This window comes from Oncorhynchus nerka, linkage group LG18, assembly GCF_034236695.1.
Source record: "Oncorhynchus nerka isolate Pitt River linkage group LG18, Oner_Uvic_2.0, whole genome shotgun sequence".
Lineage (NCBI taxonomy): Eukaryota > Metazoa > Chordata > Actinopteri > Salmoniformes > Salmonidae > Oncorhynchus > Oncorhynchus nerka.
Genome location: NC_088413.1, coordinates 1,268,722 through 1,286,817, shown reverse-complemented (window position 1 = coordinate 1,286,817; position 18,096 = coordinate 1,268,722). Strand labels below are relative to the sequence as shown.

The 18,096-nt window shown below is 44.1% G+C and overlaps 1 pseudogene; it reads left to right on the top strand.

Moving 5' to 3' along the window:
• LOC135561959 (slit homolog 2 protein-like) overlaps positions 1-18,096 on the top strand; it is a 91,232-nt pseudogene that overhangs the window by 42,455 nt on the left and 30,681 nt on the right.

Below are 18,096 nucleotides of genomic sequence, written 5' to 3'. Positions count from 1 at the left end.
CCGGACCTCTGACCCTGTCACCTTCTACCGCTGTAGCTGCCCCCAAGGATTCAAGGTACTGACCCTGACCTCTGACCCTAACCCGGACCTCTGACCCTGTCACCTTCTACCGCTGTAGCTGCCCCTACGGATTTAAGGTACTGACCCTGACCTCTAACCTCTGACCCTGTCACCTTCTACCGATGTAGCTGCCCCTACGGATTTAAGGTACTGACCCTGACCTCTGACCTCCGACCCTAGACCCTGAAAGACTGTAGCTGCCACCTACATATTCATGGTACTGACCCTGACCTCTGACCTCCGACCCTCGACCCAGTGTGACTTTTTTCTTGTCTCTGTGATTGGAGAAGACTCTAGGTGTAAGACATCACACGGTCAAGTAACATAGGAACGTACCACAGTCTGTATCAGTAACCTCTCTCTCTCTCTCTCTCTCCCTTTGTGTGTGTGTGCGTGTGTGTGTGTGTGTGTGTGCAGGGTCAGGACTGCGAGGAACCTCTCCATGCCTGTATCGGTAACCCCTGTCAGAACGCTGGTACCTGCCATCTGAAAGAAGGGGAACGCAGTAACTCCTGGTTAGACCCCCCCCCTGTCTATAGTATTAATGTAGAGGTCTGGTACCCCCCCCCCCTGTCTATAGTATTAATGTAGAGGTCTGATACCCCCCTGTCTATAGTATTAATGTAGAGGTCTGATGCCCCCTGTCTATAGTATTAATGTGGAGGTCTGATACCCCCTGTCTATAGTATTAATGTAGAGGTCTGATACCCCCTGTCTATAGTATTAATGTAGAGGTCTGATACCCCCTGTCTATAGTATTAATGTAGAGGTCTGATACCCCCTGTCTATAGTATTAATGTAGGGGTCTGATACCCCCCCTGTCTATTAATACCCCCCTGTCTATAGTATTAATGTAGAGGTCTGATACCCCCTGTCTATAGTATTAATGTAGAGGTCTGATACCCCCCTGTCTATAGTATTAATGTAGAGGTCTGATACCCCCCTGTCTATAGTATTAATGTAGAGGTCTGATACCCCCTGTCTATAGTATTAATGTAGAGGTCTGATACCCCCCTGTCTATAGTATTAATGTAGAGGTCTGATACCCCCTGTCTATAGTATTAATGTAGAGGTCTGATACCCCCTGTCTATAGTATTAATGTGGAGGTCTGATACCCCCCTGTCTATAGTATTAATGTAGAGGTCTGATACCCCCTGTCTATAGTATTAATGTAGAGGTCTGATACCCCCCTGTCTATAGTATTAATGTAGAGGTCTGATACCCCCTGTCTATAGTATTAATGTAGAGGTCTGATACCCCCCTGTCTATAGTATTAATGTAGAGGTCTGATACCCCCCTGTCTATAGTATTAATGTGGAGGTCTGATACCCCCCCTGTCTATAGTATTAATGTGGAGGTCTGATACCCCCTGTCTATAGTATTAATGTAGAGGTCTGATACCCCCCTGTCTATAGTATTAATGTAGAGGTCTGATACCCCCCTGTCTATAGTATTAATGTGGAGGTCTATAGTATTAATGTAGGTCCCCCTGTCTATAGTATTAATGTAGAGGTCTGATACCCCCTGTCTATAGTATTAATGTAGAGGTCTGATACCCCCCTGTCTATAGTATTAATGTAGAGGTCTGATACCCCCCTGTCTATAGTATTAATGTAGAGGTCTATAGTATTAATGTAGGTCCCCCTGTCTATAGTATTAATGTAGGGTCTGATACCCCCTGTCTATAGTATTAATGTAGAGGTCTGATACCCCCTGTCTATAGTATTAATGTAGAGGTCTGATACCCCCCTGTCTATAGTATTAATGTAGAGGTCTGATACCCCCTGTCTATAGTATTAATGTAGAGGTCTGATACCCCCTGTCTATAGTATTAATGTAGAGGTCTGATACCCCCTGTCTATAGTATTAATGTAGAGGTCTGATACCCCCTGTCTATAGTATTAATGTAGAGGTCTGATACCCCCCTGTCTATAGTATTAATGTCTATAGTATTAGAGGTCTGATACCCCCCTGTCTATAGTATTAATGTAGAGGTCTGATACCCCCTGTCTATAGTATTAATGTAGAGGTCTGATACCCCCTGTCTATAGTATTAATGTAGAGGTCTGATACCCCCCTGTCTATAGTATTAATGTAGAGGTCTGATACCCCCTGTCTATAGTATTAATGTAGAGGTCTGATACCCCCTGTCTATAGTATTAATGTAGAGGTCTGATACCCCCCTGTCTATAGTATTAATGTAGAGGTCTGATACCCCCCTGTCTATAGTATTAATAGAGGTCTGATACCCCCCCCTGTCTATAGTATTAATGTAGAGGTCTGATACCCCCCTGTCTATAGTATTAATGTAGAGGTCTGATACCCCCCTGTCTATAGTATTAATGTAGAGGTCTGATACCCCCTGTCTATAGTATTAATGTAGAGGTCTGATACCCCCTGTCTATAGTATTAATGTAGAGGTCTGATACCCCCCTGTCTATAGTATTAATGTAGAGGTCTGATACCCCCTGTCTATAGTATTAATGCAGAGGTCTGATACCCCCCTGTCTATAGTATTAATGTAGAGGTCTGATACCCCCTGTCTATAGTATTAATGTAGTATTAATGTAGAGGTCTGATACCCCCTGTCTATAGTATTAATGTAGAGGTCTGATACCCCCTGTCTATAGTATTAATGTAGAGGTCTGATACCCCCTGTCTATAGTATTAATGTAGAGGTCTGATACCCCCCTGTCTATAGTATTAATGTAGAGGTCTGATACCCCCCCCTGTCTATAGTATTAATGTAGAGGTCTGATACCCCCTGTCTATAGTATTAATAGAGGTCTGATACCCCCTGTCTATAGTATTAATGTAGAGGTCTGATACCCCCCTGTCTATAGTATTAATGTAGAGGTCTGATACCCCCTGTCTATAGTATTAATGTAGAGGTCTGATACCCCCCTGTCTATAGTATTAATGTAGAGGTCTGATACCCCCCTGTCTATAGTATTAATGTAGAGGTCTGATACCCCCTGTCTATAGTATTAATGTAGAGGTCTGATACCCCCTGTCTATAGTATTAATGTGGAGGTCTGATACCCCCTGTCTATAGTATTAATGTAGAGGTCTGATACCCCCCTGTCTATAGTATTAATGTAGAGGTCTGATACCCCCCTGTCTATAGTATTAATGTAGAGGTCTGATACCCCCTGTCTATAGTATTAATGTAGAGGTCTGATACCCCCTGTCTATAGTATTAATGTAGAGGTCTGATACCCCCTGTCTATAGTATTAATGTAGAGGTCTGATACCCCCTGTCTATAGTATTAATGTAGAGGTCTGATACCCCCTGTCTATAGTATTAATGTAGAGGTCTGATACCCCCTGTCTATAGTATTAATGTAGAGGTCTGATACCCCCCTGTCTATAGTATTAATGTAGAGGTCTGATACCCCCCTGTCTCTAGTATTAATGTAGACCCCCTGTCTATAGTATTAATGTAGAGGTCTGATACCCCCCTGTCTATAGTATTAATGTAGAGGTCTGATACCCCCCTGTCTATAGTATTAATGTAGAGGTCTGATACCCCCCTGTCTATAGTATTAATGTAGAGGTCTGATACCCCCCTGTCTATAGTATTAATGTAGAGGTCTGATACCCCCCCTGTCTATAGTATTAATGTAGAGGTCTGATACCCCCTGTCTATAGTATTAATGTAGAGGTCTGATACCCCCCCTGTCTATAGTATTAATGTAGAGGTCTGATACCCCCTGTCTATAGTATTAATGTAGAGGTCTGATACCCCCTGTCTATAGTATTAATGTAGAGGTCTGATACCCCCCTGTCTATAGTATTAATGTAGAGGTCTGATACCCCCCTGTCTATAGTATTAATGTAGAGGTCTGATACCCCCCTGTCTATAGTATTAATGTAGAGGTCTGATACCCCCTGTCTATAGTATTAATGTAGAGGTCTGATACCCCCCTGTCTATAGTATTAATGTAGAGGTCTGATACCCCCTGTCTATAGTATTAATGTAGAGGTCTGATACCCCCTGTCTATAGTATTAATGTAGAGGTCTGATACCCCCCTGTCTATAGTATTAATGTAGAGGTCTGATACCCCCTGTCTATAGTATTAATGTGATACCCCCCTGGTCTGATACCCCCCCTGTCTATAGTATTAATGTAGAGGTCTGATACCCCCTGTCTATAGTATTAATGTAGAGGTCTGATACCCCCTGTCTATAGTATTAATGTAGAGGTCTGATACCCCCCTGTCTATAGTATTAATGTAGAGGTCTGATACCCCCTGTCTATAGTATTAATGTAGAGGTCTGATACCCCCTGTCTATAGTATTAATGTAGAGGTCTGATACCCCCCTGTCCCCTGATACCCCCTGTCTATAGTATTAATGTAGAGGTCTGATACCCCCCTGTCTATAGTATTAATGTAGAGGTCTGATACCCCCTGTCTATAGTATTAATGTAGAGGTCTGATACCCCCTGTCTATAGTATTAATGTGGAGGTCTGATACCCCCTGTCTATAGTATTAGGTCTGATACCCCCTGTCTATATGTAGAGGTCTGATACCCCCCTGTCTATAGTATTAATGTAGAGGTCTGATACCCCCCTGTCTATAGTATTAATGTAGAGGTCTGATACCCCCCTGTCTATAGTATTAATGTGGAGGTCTGATACCCCCTGTCTATAGTATTAATGTAGAGGTCTGATACCCCCCTGTCTATAGTATTAATGTAGAGGTCTGATACCCCCTGTCTATAGTATTAATAGAGGTCTGACCCCCCCTGTCTATAGTCTGATGTAGAGGTCTGATACCCCCCTGTCTATAGTATTAATAGTATTAATGTGGAGGTCTGATACCCCCTGTCTATAGTATTAATGTAGAGGTCTGATACCCCCTGTCTATAGTATTAATGTAGAGGTCTGATACCCCCTGTCTATAGTATTAATGTAGAGGTCTGATACCCCCCTGTCTATAGTATTAATGTAGAGGTCTGATACCCCCCTGTCTATAGTATTAATGTAGAGGTCTGATACCCCCTGTCTATAGTATTAATGTAGAGGTCTGATACCCCCTGTCTATAGTATTAATGTAGAGGTCTGATACCCCCCTGTCTATAGTATTAATGTAGAGGTCTGATACCCCCTGTCTATAGTATTAATGTAGAGGTCTGATACCCCCCTGTCTATAGTATTAATGTAGAGGTCTGATACCCCCTGTCTATAGTATTAATGTAGAGGTCTGATACCCTGTCTATAGTATTAATGTAGAGGTCTGATACCCCCTGTCTATAGTATTAATGTAGAGGTCTGATACCCCCCCCCCTGTCTATAGTATTAATGTAGAGGTCTGATACCCCCCTGTCTATAGTATTAATGTAGAGGTCTGATACCCCCTGTCTATAGTATTAATGTAGAGGTCTGATACCCCCTGTCTATAGTATTAATGTAGAGGTCTGATACCCCCTGTCTATAGTATTAATGTAGAGGTCTGATACCCCCCTGTCTATAGTATTAATGTAGAGGTCTGATACCCCCTGTCTATAGTATTAATGTAGAGGTCTGATACCCCCCCTGTCTATAGTATTAATGTAGAGGTCTGATACCCCCCTGTCTATAGTATTAATGTAGAGGTCTGATACCCCCTGTCTATAGTATTAATGTAGAGGTCTGATACCCCCCCCCTGTCTATAGTATTAATGTAGAGGTCTGATACCCCCCCTGTCTATAGTATTAATGTAGAGGTCTGATACCCCCCTGTCTATAGTATTAATGTAGAGGTCTGATACCCCCTGTCTATAGTATTAATGTAGAGGTCTGATACCCCCCCCCCTGTCTATAGTATTAATGTAGAGGTCTGATACCCCCCTGTCTATAGTATTAATGTAGAGGTCTGATACCCCCTGTCTATAGTATTAATGTAGAGGTCTGATACCCCCTGTCTATAGTATTAATGTGGAGGAGGTCTGATACCCCCTGTCTATAGTATTAATGTAGAGGTCTGATACCCCCTGTCTATAGTATTAATGTAGAGGTCTGATACCCCCTGTCTATAGTATTAATGTAGAGGTCTGATACCCCCTGTCTATAGTATTAATGTAGAGGTCTGATACCCCCTGTCTATAGTATTAATGTAGAGGTCTGATACCCCCCTGTCTATAGTATTAATGTAGAGAGGTCTGATACCCCCCTGTCTATAGTATTAATGTAGAGGTCTGATACCCCCTGTCTATAGTATTAATGTAGAGGTCTGATACCCCCCTGTCTATAGTATTAATGTAGAGGTCTGATACCCCCTGTCTATAGTATTAATGTAGAGGTCTGATACCCCCTGTCTATAGTATTAATGTAGAGGTCTGATACCCCCTGTCTATAGTATTAATGTAGAGGTCTGATACCCCCTGTCTATAGTATTAATGTAGAGGTCTGATGCCCCCTGTCTATAGTATTAATGTAGAGGTCTGATACCCCCTGTCTATAGTATTAATGTAGAGGTCTGATACCCCCCTGTCTATAGTATTAATGTAGAGGTCTGATACCCCCTGTCTATAGTATTAATGTAGAGGTCTGATACCCCCTGTCTATAGTATTAATGTAGAGGTCTGATACCCCCTGTCTATAGTATTAATGTAGAGGTCTGATACCCCCCTGTCTATAGTATTAATGTAGAGGTCTGATACCCCCCCTGTCTATAGTATTAATGTAGAGGTCTGATACCCCCCTGTCTATAGTATTAATGTAGAGGTCTGATACCCCCCTGTCTATAGTATTAATGTAGAGGTCTGATACCCCCTGTCCCCCTGTCTATAGTATTAATGTAGAGGTCTGATACCCCCCTGTCTATAGTATTAATGTAGAGGTCTGATACCCCCTGTCTATAGTATTAATGTAGAGGTCTGATACCCCCCTGTCTATAGTATTAATGTAGAGGTCTGATACCCCCCTGTCTATAGTATTAATGTAGAGGTCTGATACCCCCTGTCTATAGTATTAATGTAGAGGTCTGATACCCCCTGTCTATAGTATTAATGTAGAGGTCTGATACCCCCTGTCTATAGTATTAATGTAGAGGTCTGATACCCCCCTGTCTATAGTATTAATGTAGAGGTCTGATACCCCCCCCCCTGTCTATAGTATTAATGTAAGAGGTCTGATACCCCCCTGTCTATAGTATTAATGTAGAGGTCTGATACCCCCTGTCTATAGTATTAATGTAGAGGTCCCCCTGTCTATAGTATTAATGTAGAGGTCTGATACCCCCCTGTCTATAGTATTAATGTAGAGGTCTGATACCCCCCTGTCTATAGTATTAATGTAGAGGTCTGATACCCCCCTGTCTATAGTATTAATGTAGAGGTCTGATACCCCCTGTCTATAGTATTAATGTAGAGGTCTGATACCCCCCCCTGTCTATAGTATTAATGTAGAGGTCTGATACCCCCCTGTCTATAGTATTAATGTAGAGGTCTGATACCCCCTGTCTATAGTATTAATGTAGAGGTCTATAGATTAATGTAGAGGTCTGATACCCCCTGTCTATAGTATTAATGTAGAGGTCTGATACCCCCTGTCTATAGTATTAATGTAGAGGTCTGATACCCCCCTGTCTATAGTATTAATGTAGAGGTCTGATACCCCCTGTCTATAGTATTAATGTAGAGGTCTGATACCCCCCTGTCTATAGTATTAATGTAGAGGTCTGATACCCCCTGTCTATAGTATTAATGTAGAGGTCTGATACCCCCCTGTCTATAGTATTAATGTAGAGGTCTGATACCCCCCTGTCTATAGTATTAATGTAGAGGTCTGATACCCCCTGTCTATAGTATTAATGTAGAGGTCTGATACCCCCTGTCTATAGTATTAATGTAGAGGTCTGATACCCCCCCTGTCTATAGTATTAATGTAGAGGTCTGATACCCCCTGTCTATAGTATTAATGTAGAGGTCTGATACCCCCCTGTCTATAGTATTAATGTAGAGGTCTGATACCCCCCTGTCTATAGTATTAATGTAGAGGTCTGATACCCCCTGTCTATAGTATTAATGTAGAGGTCTGATACCCCCCTGTCTATAGTATTAATGTAGAGGTCTGATACCCCCCTGTCTATAGTATTAATGTAGAGGTCTGATACCCCCCTGTCCCCCCTGTCTATAGTATTAATGTAGAGGTCTGATACCCCCCTGTCTATAGTATTAATGTAGAGGTCTGATACCCCCTGTCTATAGTATTAATGTAGAGGTCTGATACCCCCCTGTCTATAGTATTAATGTAGAGGTCTGATACCCCCCTGTCTATAGTATTAATGTAGAGGTCTGATACCCCCCTGTCTATAGTATTAATGTAGAGGTCTGATACCCCCCTGTCTATAGTATTAATGTAGAGGTCTGATACCCCCCTGTCTATAGTATTAATGTAGAGGTCTGATACCCCCCTGTCTATAGTATTAATGTAGAGGTCTGATACCCCCCTGTCTATAGTATTAATGTAGAGGTCTGATACCCCCCTGTCTATAGTATTAATGTAGAGGTCTGATACCCCCCTGTCTATAGTATTAATGTAGAGGTCTGATACCCCCTGTCTATAGTATTAATGTAGAGGTCTGATACCCCCCTGTCTATAGTATTAATGTAGAGGTCTGATACCCCCCCCCCTGTCTATAGTATTAATGTAGAGGTCTGATACCCCCTGTCTATAGTATTAATGTAGAGGTCTGATACCCCCCTGTCTATAGTATTAATGTAGAGGTCTGATACCCCCCTGTCTATAGTATTAATGTAGAGGTCTGATACCCCCCCTGTCCCCCTGTCTATAGTATTAATGTAGAGGTCTGATACCCCCTGTCTATAGTATTAATGTAGAGGTCTGATACCCCCTGTCTATAGTATTAATGTAGAGGTCTGATACCCCCTGTCTATAGTATTAATGTAGAGGTCTGATACCCCCTGTCTATAGTATTAATGTAGAGGTCTGATACCCCCTGTCTATAGTATTAATGTAGAGGTCTGATACTGATACCCCCTGTCTATAGTATTAATGTAGAGGTCTGATACCCCCCTGTCTATAGTATTAATGTAGAGGTCTGATACCCCCCTGTCTATAGTATTAATGTAGAGGTCTGATACCCCCTGTCTATAGTATTAATGTAGAGGTCTGATACCCCCCCCCCTGTCTATAGTATTAATGTAGAGGTCTGATACCCCCCTGTCTATAGTATTAATGTAGAGGTCTGATAGAGGTCTGATACCCCCTGTCTATAGTATTAATGTAGAGGTCTGATACCCCCCTGTCTATAGTATTAATGTAGAGGTCTGATACCCCCTGTCTATAGTATTAATGTAGAGGTCTGATACCCCCTGTCTATAGTATTAATGTAGAGGTCTGATACCCCCCCTGTCTATAGTATTAATGTAGAGGTCTGATACCCCCCTGTCTATAGTATTAATGTAGAGGTCTGATACCCCCCTGTCTATAGTATTAATGTAGAGGTCTGATACCCCCTGTCTATAGTATTAATGTAGAGGTCTGATACCCCCCTGTCTATAGTATTAATGTAGAGGTCTGATACCCCCTGTCTATAGTATTAATGTAGAGGTCTGATACCCCCTGTCTATAGTATTAATGTAGAGGTCTGATACCCCCCTGTCTATAGTATTAATGTAGAGGTCTGATACCCCCCTGTCTATAGTATTAATGTAGAGGTCTGATACCCCCCTGTCTATAGTATTAATGTAGAGGTCTGATACCCCCTGTCTATAGTATTAATGTAGAGGTCTGATACCCCCTGTCTATAGTATTAATGTAGAGGTCTGATACCCCCCTGTCTATAGTATTAATGTAGAGGTCTGATACCCCTATAGTATTAATGTCTATAGTATTAATGTAGAGGTCTGATACCCCCCTGTCTATAGTATTAATGTAGAGGTCTGATACCCCCTGTCTATAGTATTAATGTAGAGGTCTGATACCCCCCTGTCTATAGTATTAATGTAGAGGTCTGATACCCCCCCCCTGTCTATAGTATTAATGTAGAGGTCTGATACTGTCTATAGTATTAATGTAGAGGTCTGATACCCCCCTGTCTATAGTATTAATGTAGAGGTCTGATACCCCCCTGTCTATAGTATTAATGTAGAGGTCTGATACCCCCTGTCTATAGTATTAATGTAGAGGTCTGATACCCCCCTGTCTATAGTATTAATGTAGAGGTCTGATACCCCCCTGTCTATAGTATTAATGTAGAGGTCTGATACCCCCTGTCTATAGTATTAATGTAGAGGTCTGATACCCCCCTGTCTATAGTATTAATGTAGAGGTCTGATACCCCCCTGTCTATAGTATTAATGTAGAGGTCTGATACCCCCCCCTGTCTATAGTATTAATGTAGAGGTCTGATACCCCCCCCTGTCTATAGTATTAATGTAGAGGTCTGATACCCCCCTGTCTATAGTATTAATGTAGAGGTCTGATACCCCCTGTCTATAGTATTAATGTAGAGGTCTGATACCCCCCCTGTCCCCCCTGTCTATAGTATTAATGTAGAGGTCTGATACCCCCCTGTCTATAGTATTAATGTAGAGGTCTGATACCCCCTGTCTATAGTATTAATGTAGAGGTCTGATACCCCCCTGTCTATAGTATTAATGTAGAGGTCTGATACCCCCTGTCTATAGTAGAGGTTAATAGTATTAAGAGGTCTGATACCCCCTGTCTATAGTATTAATGTAGAGGTCTGATACCCCCCCCTGTCTATAGTATTAATGTAGAGGTCTGATACCCCCTGTCTATAGTATTAATGTAGAGGTCTGATACCCCCCTGTCTATAGTATTAATGTAGAGGTCTGATACCCCCTGTCTATAGTATTAATGTAGAGGTCTGATACCCCCTGTCTATAGTATTAATGTAGAGGTCTGATACCCCCTGTCTATAGTATTAATGTAGAGGTCTGATACCCCCTGTCTATAGTATTAATGTAGAGGTCTGATACCCCCTGTCTATAGTATTAATGTAGAGGTCTGATACCCCCTGTCTATAGTATTAATGTAGAGGTCTGATACCCCCTGTCTATAGTATTAATGTAGAGGTCTGATACCCCCTGTCTATAGTATTAATGTAGAGGTCTGATACCCCCTGTCTATAGTATTAATGTAGAGGTCTGATACCCCCTGTCTATAGTATTAATGTAGAGGTCTGATACCCCCTGTCTATAGTATTAATGTAGAGGTCTGATACCCCCTGTCTATAGTATTAATGTAGAGGTCTGATACCCCCCTGTCTATAGTATTAATGTAGAGGTCTGATACCCCCTCCCCCTGTCTATAGTATTAATGTAGAGGTCTGATACCCCCTGTCTATAGTATTAATGTAGAGGTCTGATACCCCCTGTCTATAGTATTAATGTAGAGGTCTGATACCCCCTGTCTATAGTATTAATGTAGAGGTCTGATACCCCCCTGTCTATAGTATTAATGTAGAGGTCTGATACCCCCCTGTCTATAGTATTAATGTAGAGGTCTGATACCCCCCTGTCTATAGTATTACCCCCCCTGTCTATAGTATTAAGGTCTGATACCCCCTGTCTATAGTATTAATGTAGAGGTCTGATACCCCCTGTCTATAGTATTAATGTAGAGGTCTGATACCCCCCTGTCTATAGTATTAATGTAGTATTAAGGTCTGATACCCCCTGTCTATAGTATTAATGTGGAGGTCTGATACCCCCTGTCTATAGTATTAATGTAGAGGTCTGATACCCCCTGTCTATAGTATTAATGTAGAGGTCTGATACCCCCCTGTCTATAGTATTAATGTAGAGGTCTGATACCCCCCTGTCTATAGTATTAATGTAGAGGTCTGATACCCCCCTGTCTATAGTATTAATGTAGAGGTCTGATACCCCCCTGTCTATAGTATTAATGTAGAGGTCTGATACCCCCCTGTCTATAGTATTAATGTAGAGGTCTGATACCCCCCTGTCTATAGTATTAATGTAGAGGTCTGATACCCCCTGTCTATAGTATTAATGTAGAGGTCTGATACCCCCCCTGTCTATAGTATTAATGTAGAGGTCTGATACCCCCTGTCTATAGTATTAATGTAGAGGTCTGATACCCCCTGTCTATAGTATTAATGTAGAGGTCTGATACCCCCTGTCTATAGTATTAATGTAGAGGTCTGATACCCCCCCCCCTGTCTATAGTATTAATGTAGAGGTCTGATACCCCCTGTCTATAGTATTAATGTAGAGGTCTGATACCCCCCCTGTCTATAGTATTAATGTAGAGGTCTGATACCCCCCTGTCTATAGTATTAATGTAGAGGTCTGATACCCCCCTGTCTATAGTATTAATGTAGAGGTCTGATACCCCCTGTCTATAGTATTAATGTAGAGGTCTGATACCCCCCCCCTGTCTATAGTATTAATGTAGAGGTCTGATACCCCCTGTCTATAGTATTAATGTAGAGGTCTGATACCCCCCTGTCTATAGTATTAATGTAGAGGTCTGATACCCCCTGTCTATAGTATTAATGTAGAGGTCTGATACCCCCCTGTCTATAGTATTAATGTAGAGGTCTGATACCCCCCTGTCTATAGTATTAATGTAGAGGTCTGATACCCCCCTGTCTATAGTATTAATGTAGAGGTCTGATACCCCCTGTCTATAGTATTAATGTAGAGGTCTGATACCCCCCCTGTCTATAGTATTAATGTAGAGGTCTGATACCCCCCTGTCTATAGTATTAATGTAGAGGTCTGATACCCCCCTGTCTATAGTATTAATGTAGAGGTCTGATACCCCCTGTCTATAGTATTAATGTAGAGGTCTGATACCCCCTGTCTATAGTATTAATGTAGAGGTCTGATACCCCCTGTCTATAGTATTAATGTAGAGGTCTGATACCCCCTGTCTATAGTATTAATGTAGAGGTCTGATACCCCCTGTCTATAGTATTAATGTAGAGGTCTGATACCCCCTGTCTATAGTATTAATGTAGAGGTCTGATACCCCCTGTCTATAGTATTAATGTAGAGGTCTGATACCCCCTGTCTATAGTATTAATGTAGAGGTCTGATACCCCCCCTGTCTATAGTATTAATGTAGAGGTCTGATACCCCCTGTCTATAGTATTAATGTAAGAGGTCTGATACCCCCTGTCTATAGTATTAATGTAGAGGTCTGATACCCCCTGTCTATAGTATTAATGTAGAGGTCTGATACCCCCTGTCTATAGTATTAATGTAGAGGTCTGATACCCCCTGTCTATAGTATTAATGTAGAGGTCTGATACCCCCCTGTCTATAGTATTAATGTAGAGGTCTGATACCCCCTGTCTATAGTATTAATGTAGAGGTCTGATACCCCCCTGTCTATAGTATTAATGTAGAGGTCTGATACCCCCCCCCTGTCTATAGTATTAATGTAGAGGTCTGATACCCCCTGTCTATAGTATTAATGTAGAGGTCTGATACCCCCTGTCTATAGTATTAATGTAGAGGTCTGATACCCCCCTGTCTATAGTATTAATGTCTAGAGGTCTGATACCCCCTGTCTATAGTATTAATGTAGAGGTCTGATACCCCCCCTGTCTATAGTATTAATGTAGAGGTCTGATACCCCCCTGTCTATAGTATTAATGTAGAGGTCTGATACCCCCTGTCTATAGTATTAATGTAGAGGTCTGATACCCCCTGTCTATAGTATTAATGTAGAGGTCTGATACCCCCTGTCTATAGTATTAATGTAGAGGTCTGATACCCCCTGTCTATAGTATTAATGTAGAGGTCTGATACCCCCCTGTCTATAGTATTAATGTAGAGGTCTGATACCCCCCTGTCTATAGTATTAATGTAGAGGTCTGATACCCCCCCTGTCTATAGTATTAATGTAGAGGTCTGATACCCCCCCTGTCTATAGTATTAATGTAGAGGTTAGATACTTCTTCATTACTGTGTGTGTGTGTGTGTGTGTGTGTGTGTGTGTGTGTGTGTGTGTGTGTGTGTGTCCAGGTGTGTGTGTGCGGAGGGTTTCGAGGGGGATGTGTGTGAGATCAACGTTGACGACTGTGAAGACAACGACTGTGAGAACAACTCAACCTGCGTCGACGGAGTCAACAACTACACCTGCATGTGTGGCCTGGAGTACACAGGTAACACACACACACACTTAAACACACACACTTGAACACACACACACACACACTTGAACACACACACACACACACACACTTGAACACACACACACACTTGAACACACTCACACTGGAACACACACACACACACACACACACTTGAACACACACACTCTTTTCTATTGTGCTTGATCGTTTGTTCTGTCTCTCCGTCTGCTTCTGTAGCTAACAGCTGTAGTTGTGTGATTCTCACTAACCGCTAACTTAATGTGCTACTCATGTCCTCTCTGTCTCTCTGTCTCTCTGTCTCTCTCTCTCTCTCTCTCTCTCTCTCTCTCTCTCTCTCTCTCTCTCTCTCTCTCTCTCTCTCTCTCTCTCTCTCTCTCTCTCTCTCTCTCTCTCTCTCTCTCTCTCTCTCTCTCTCTCTCTCTCTCTGTCTGTCTGTCTGTCTGTCTGTGCCTTGCAGCTGCTACCAATGAGGTGGAGAGAGGTTAGTCTCTTTTCTCTCTCTCCGTCTGTCTGTCCTGTTCTGCTTCACTCTGCTGTCCTGTTCTGCTTCACTCTGCTGTCCTGTTCTGCTTCACTCTGCTGTCCTGTTCTGCTTCACTCTGCTGTCCTGTTCTGCTTCACTCTGCTGTCCTGCTCTGCTTCACTCTGCTGTCCTGCTCTGCTTCACTCTGCTGTCCTGCTCTGCTTCACTCTGCTGTCCTGCTCTGCTTCACTCTGCTGTCCTGTTCTGCTTCACTCTGCTGTCCTGTTCTGCTTCACTCTGCTGTCCTGTTCTGCTTCACTCTGCTGTCCTGTTCTGCTTCACTCTGTCCTGTTCTGCTGCACTCTGTCCTGTTCTGCTTCACTCTGCTGTCCTGTTCTGCTTCACTCTGCTGTCCTGTTCTGCTTCACTCTGCTGTCCTGTTCTGCTTCACTCTGCTGTCCTGTTCTGCTTCACTCTGCTGTCCTGTTCTGCTTCACTCTGCTGTCCTGTTCTGCTTCACTCTGCTGTCCTGTTCTGCTTCACTCTGCTGTCCTGTTCTGCTTCACTCTGCTGCTTCACTCCTCACTCTGCTTCCTGTTCTGCTTCACTCTGTCTGTCCTGTTCTGCTTCACTCTGTTGTCCTGTTCTGCTTCACTCTGCTGTCCTGTTCTGCTTCACTCTGCTGTCCTGTTCTGCTTCACTCTGCTGTCCTGTTCTGCTTCACTCTGCTGTCCTGTTCTGCTTCACTCTGCTGTCCTGTTCTGCTTCACTCTGCTGTCCTGTTCTGCTTCACTCTGCTGTCCTGTTCTGCTTCACTCTGCTGTCCTGTTCTGCTTCACTCTGCTGTCCTGTTCTGCTTCACTCTGCTGTCCTGTTCTGCTTCACTCTGCTGTCCTGTTCTGCTTCACTCTACTGTCCTGTTCTGCTTCACTCTGCTTCACTCTGCTGTCCTGTTCTGCTTCACTCTGCTTCACTCTGCTGTCCTGTTCTGCGTCACTCTGTTGTCCTGTTCTGCTTCACTCTGCTGTCCTGTTCTGCTTCACTCTGCTGTCCTGTTCTGCTTCACTCTGCTTCACTCTACTGTCCTGTTCTGCTTCACTCTGCTGTCCTGTTCTGCTTCACTCTGTCCTGTTCTGCTTCACTCTGCTGTCCTGTTCTGCTTCACTCTGCTGTCCTCCTGTTCTGCTGTCCTGTTCTGCTTCACTCTGCTGTCCTGTTCTGCTTCACTCTGCTGTCCTGCTCTGCTTCACTCTGCTGTCCTGCTCTGCTTCACTCTCTGTCCTGTCTGCTTCACTCTGCTGTCCTGTTCTGCTTCACTCTGCTGTCCTGTTCTGCTTCACTCTGCTGTCCTGTTCTGCTTCACTCTGCTGTCCTGCTCTGCTTCACTCTGCTGTCCTGCTCTGCTTCACTCTGCTGTCCTGTTCTGCTTCACTCTGCTGTCCTGTTCTGCTTCACTCTGCTGTCCTGTTCTGCTTCACTCTGCTGTCCTGTTCTGCTTCACTCTGCTGTCCTGTTCTGCTTCACTCTGCTGTCCTGTTCTGCTTCACTCTGCTGTCCTGCTCTGCTTCACTCTGCTTCACTCTGTCTGTCCTGTTCTGCTTCACTCTGTTGTCCTGTTCTGCTTCACTCTGCTGTCCTGTTCTGCTTCACTCTGCTGTCCTGTTCTGCTTCACTCTGCTGTCCTGTTCTGCTTCACTCTGCTGTCCTGTTCTGCTTCACTCTGCTGTCCTGTTCTGCTTCACTCTGCTGTCCTGTTCTGCTTCACTCTGCTGTCCTGTTCTGCTTCACTCTGCTTCACTCTGCTGTCCTGTTCTGCTTCACTCTGCTTCACTCTGCTGTCCTGTTCTGCGTCACTCTGTTGTCCTGTTCTGCTTCACTCTGCTGTCCTGTTCTGCTTCACTCTGCGTCACTCTGTTGTCCTGTTCTGCTTCACTCTGCTGTCCTGTTCTGCTTCACTCTGCTTCACTCTACTGTCCTGTTCTGCTTCACTCTGTTGTTCTGCTTCACTCTGCTTCACTCTGTTGTCCTGTTCTGCTTCACTCTGTCTGTCCTGTTCTGCTTCACTCTGTTGTCCTGTTCTGCTTCACTCTGCTGTCCTGTTCTGCTTCACTCTGCTGTCCTGTTCTGCTTCACTCTGCTGTCCTGTTCTGCTTCACTCTGCTTCACTCTGCTGTCCTGCTCTGCTTCACTCTGCTGTCCTGTTCTGCTTCACTCTGCTGTCCTGTTCTGCTTCACTCTGCTGTCCTGTTCTGCTTCACTCTGCTGTCCTGTTCTGCTTCACTCTGCTGTCCTGTTCTGCTTCACTCTGCTGTCCTGTTCTGCTTCACTCTGCTGTCCTGCTCTGCTTCACTCTGCTGTCCTGTTCTGCTTCACTCTGTCTGTCCTGTTCTGCTTCACTCTGCTGTCCTGTTCTGCTTCACTCTGCTGTCCTGTTCTGCTTCACTCTGCTGTCCTGTTCTGCTTCACTCTGCTGTCCTGTTCTGCTTCACTCTGCTGTCCTGTTCTGCTTCACTCTGCTGTCCTGTTCTGCTTCACTCTGCTGTCCTGTTCTGCTTCACTCTGCTGTCCTGTTCTGCTTCACTCTGCTGTCCTGTTCTGCTTCACTCTGCTGTCCTGCTCTGCTTCACTCTGCTGTCCTGCTCTGCTTCACTCTGCTGTCCTGCTCTGCTTCACTCTGCTGTCCTGTTCTGCTTCACTCTGCTTCACTCTGCTGTCCTGCTCTGCTTCACTCTGCTGTCCTGTTCTGCTTCACTCTGCTGTCCTGCTCTGCTTCACTCTGCTGTCCTGTTCTGTCCTTCACTCTGCTTCACTGTTCTGCTTCACTCTGTCTGTCCTGTTCTGCTTCACTCTGCTGTCCTGTTCTGCTTCACTCTGCTGTCCTGTTCTGCTTCACTCTGCTGTCCTCTCTGTTCTGCTTCACTCTGTCTGTCCTGTTCTGCTTCACTCTGCTGTCCTGTTCTGCTTCACTCTGTCTGTCCTGTTCTGCTTCACTCTGCTTCACTCTGCTGTCCTGCTCTGCTTCACTCTGCTGTCCTGTTCTGCTTCACTCTGCTGTCCTGCTCTGCTTCACTCTGCTGTCCTGTTCTGCTTCACTCTGCTGTCCTGTTCTGCTTCACTCTGCTGTCCTGTTCTGCTTCACTCTGCTGTCCTGTTCTGCTTCACTCTGCTGTCCTGTTCTGCTTCACTCTGCTGTCCTGTTCTGCTTCACTCTGCTGTCCTGTTCTGCTTCACTCTGCTGTCCTGCTCTGCTTCACTCTGCTGTCCTGCTCTGCTTCACTCTGCTTCACTCTGTCTGTCCTGTTCTGCTTCACTCTGCTGTCCTGTTCTGCTTCACTCTGCTGTCCTGTTCTGCTTCACTCTGCTGTCCTGTTCTGCTTCACTCTGCTGTCCTGTTCTGCTTCACTCTGCTGTCCTGTTCTGCTTCACTCTGCTGTCCTGTTCTGCTTCACTCTGCTGTCCTGCTCT